General features: G+C 41.6%; 1 pseudogene; it reads right to left on the reverse strand.

The window, feature by feature from the left end:
* Nucleotides 1-1,087: 1,087 nt before the first annotated feature.
* LOC125162942 (60S ribosomal protein L17-like) lies at nucleotides 1,088-1,654 on the reverse strand (annotated as a pseudogene).
* Between the last annotated feature and the right edge of the window lie 1,216 nt (nucleotides 1,655-2,870).

Consider the following 2,870-nt stretch of genomic DNA (forward strand, 5'->3'; position numbering starts at 1 on the left):
GTGGGAAATGAGGCGGTAGTACTGCTGGTGTATGAGAGGTTGGCAACAAACACAATTACCCCTCTTCAAACTGCACCAGACCACAGGCAGGATAGAGGATACTGCCAGTCTATTGCTACCTGTCTATCAAGAGCAATCTGGTACCTAGAGGGCTCTGGCTCGCTGTGACAAGAGAGATCCATAGTGTCAAAACAAGCTCTCATTGCATGAAATCTGGGCTCTGGAAAAATCTTGTGTTAGCCCTCCCCTAAAATTTAGCACCACTTTCTTCTGTTTCCAATTCTATGGATTAAAATGCATAATGGAGCAAAGCATCCAGTAGCAAATAACATATGATTCAAACTTGGTGCAATTCTTGATTTCATCATTTCTTAGTTTTGCTTAAAAGAGAAAACATTCCATTCTTTTCAATAGATTCCTGCTCCCATCTCTGGTGGCCCTGTAGGCGAAATTTCTCATTCCTCAGTGAATGAGAGGGGGAAATCCCTTTACATTTTTGATCATGGAAGTAATGTGGTTTATGTGCCTGTCCATATACTTGCTCCCTACATCCAACGAGTCTCTGGCTTAGTTGTTGTAATGGGGTTCACCAGGCTGGCTGGTCCTGGAACTTCTCCAGCTTACAGGTCACCATAGCCTGAGCACAGCAGCACTTTATGGATGGAGCTTCTGCTGCATGGAGCCCTACTTGCCTTACAGCAGCTGCGTTGTTCTGTCTTCCAAACCCTGCACCATGGGAGCCACTGTCTCCTAGATAAAACCCTGTGCTGTGCCTGCCTCTGCAGTGCACTGGTGGTCTCATGAGGGTGAGCCCACTCCTTTGTCGCCCCTTCACAGGTCATCAAAGTCACTGTGGGCCCTGGTGCTAGAGCTCTCCATCACCCTCAGTAGTGCAACTGGAGAGTTGCTAGCACAGCAATGATAGCAACACTATCCTCATAGTATTTTAGGATACCTGTAATTCTGAAACTTAGTAGTTATTGGTAGTTTGAAAAATTGCCATTCGTTAGAAAGTCTTCTCTTAATATAGTAAATATTATTCCAACATCTATTCTTTTTTTTGGTCTGTTTTTACTTTCATTTGCATTTATTTTATGCAGAATTTACTCCCAGGCCATACTTTTTGTTGCTTCAGTTTCTTCTGGAACATCTTTTTCTTCTGTGCAACTTCCTCTTCCAGTTTAGGAACAATCTGCTCTTTTTCAGTAAGGATCATCTCAATGTGGCAGGGAGAGCTCACGTATGGGTTAATCTCACCATGAGCCCCGTATGTTCTATGCCACATCTTGGGGGTTTTGTTCACCTGGATGTGCTCAATGACCAGAGAAGCTACACCTAAACCCTTAAGTTCAGCATTACTCTCTGCATTCTTAAGCATGTGCAGTAAAAATTCAGCACTCTTTTGGGCCACCGACCCTGTGTCCAGTGCCACTGTTTGGCCTGGGCACATCTACCAACCCACCATTGTAGCAATGGAATGGCACACACTGCTTCTGCAAAGTGACATCTTTCAGATACTTGGTGGCTTTTCAGATCTGCATACCTTTGATGCTCTGGGCAGTTTCACGTGTGTTCTTAAAGTGAACACGAGGGTTTGAACCTCTTGATTTGCATGATTTTGTTGGGTTTCCGGGTCAAGTGAATAGCAAACCATTTTCAGAGATCACCTCAGGCTGCTTACGGGAAGAGCCAACATTTATTCTTATAAAATGAAACTACTTATGTAGTTAGTTCAGTTGAAATGATTCACATTAGTGAAAAGATAGAAGATAAAAATATTCCTTTTACTCAGAGATGATCTTTACCTATGATCATGGATGCAATATTCACTATTATCTTCTCTTTTTGAAGATGTTTTTAAAGCTCCTTACATTAAATCAGGCTTTTAAAAATGAGTTTCAGGAGTGCCTGGGTGGCTCAGTTGGTTAAGTGTCTGACTCTTGGTCTTGGCTCAGGTCATGATCTCACAGTTTCGGAGTTCAAGCCCCATGTCAGGCTCTGTGCTGACAGCACGGAGCCTGCTTGGAATTCTCTCTCCTTCTCTCTTTGCCCCTACCCCACTTGTACTCTTTCTCTCTCTCTCTCTTAAAATAAATACATAAGCTTAAAACTTTTTTTTAATCTTAAAAGAATAATAAAAATGAGTTTCAGAATATTGGCTGTGTCTTAGGTATCATGATATGGTTTAGACAACGACAAATGTTGGAATGTGGTAAAGACCGGAACAGCAAGGAATTCCTGCTGTTTCCATCCCTTCAAAGGAAAGGAAACCTTTAACACACACACACACACACACACACACACACGCATGCACACGTGTGTACACATACAGAGCTTTTTGGGTTTGAAGTTAGCCTTTGTTATTAAAACAAAACACCAATATTACAGTGAAAATTGGTTACCAGAGTTAGAGCTGACTTCAGAGATACTATTTCTCCCCTCCCCCCCATCTTCCCAACACCCACGGTGCCCTCACACCAACTCACTCCCCCTTCCCTTGTACTATTGGAAATAAGGCACATTGTAAGGAGACCTTCCCAGGGTCCTAAGTATAAGTAGCAAAGGAAACTGTCCTCCCGCCTCACTGCAGTATTCCATCTGAGATGAATGGTAGCATTTTGAGAAGGATGGGAGTGAGAAACACCAAAACATGTATCAGTTAGCATAAAGAATCTTTTATAGTGGAGGTGATTTTCTCATCTCTGAAATGACCTTGTACAGAACACAGTATTAACAGTTTGTTAAATAACTCCATAGTAAATAATTAGGACACAATTTGTCTGCTTAAAAAAAAAAATCAGGACTTTCATTTGGCAATGATTAATTTTTCATGCTTTTAATTGTTATTTATTTGTGTTTAAAATGACAAT

This window comes from Prionailurus viverrinus, chromosome A3 (genome assembly GCF_022837055.1).
Source record: "Prionailurus viverrinus isolate Anna chromosome A3, UM_Priviv_1.0, whole genome shotgun sequence".
Lineage (NCBI taxonomy): Eukaryota > Metazoa > Chordata > Mammalia > Carnivora > Felidae > Prionailurus > Prionailurus viverrinus.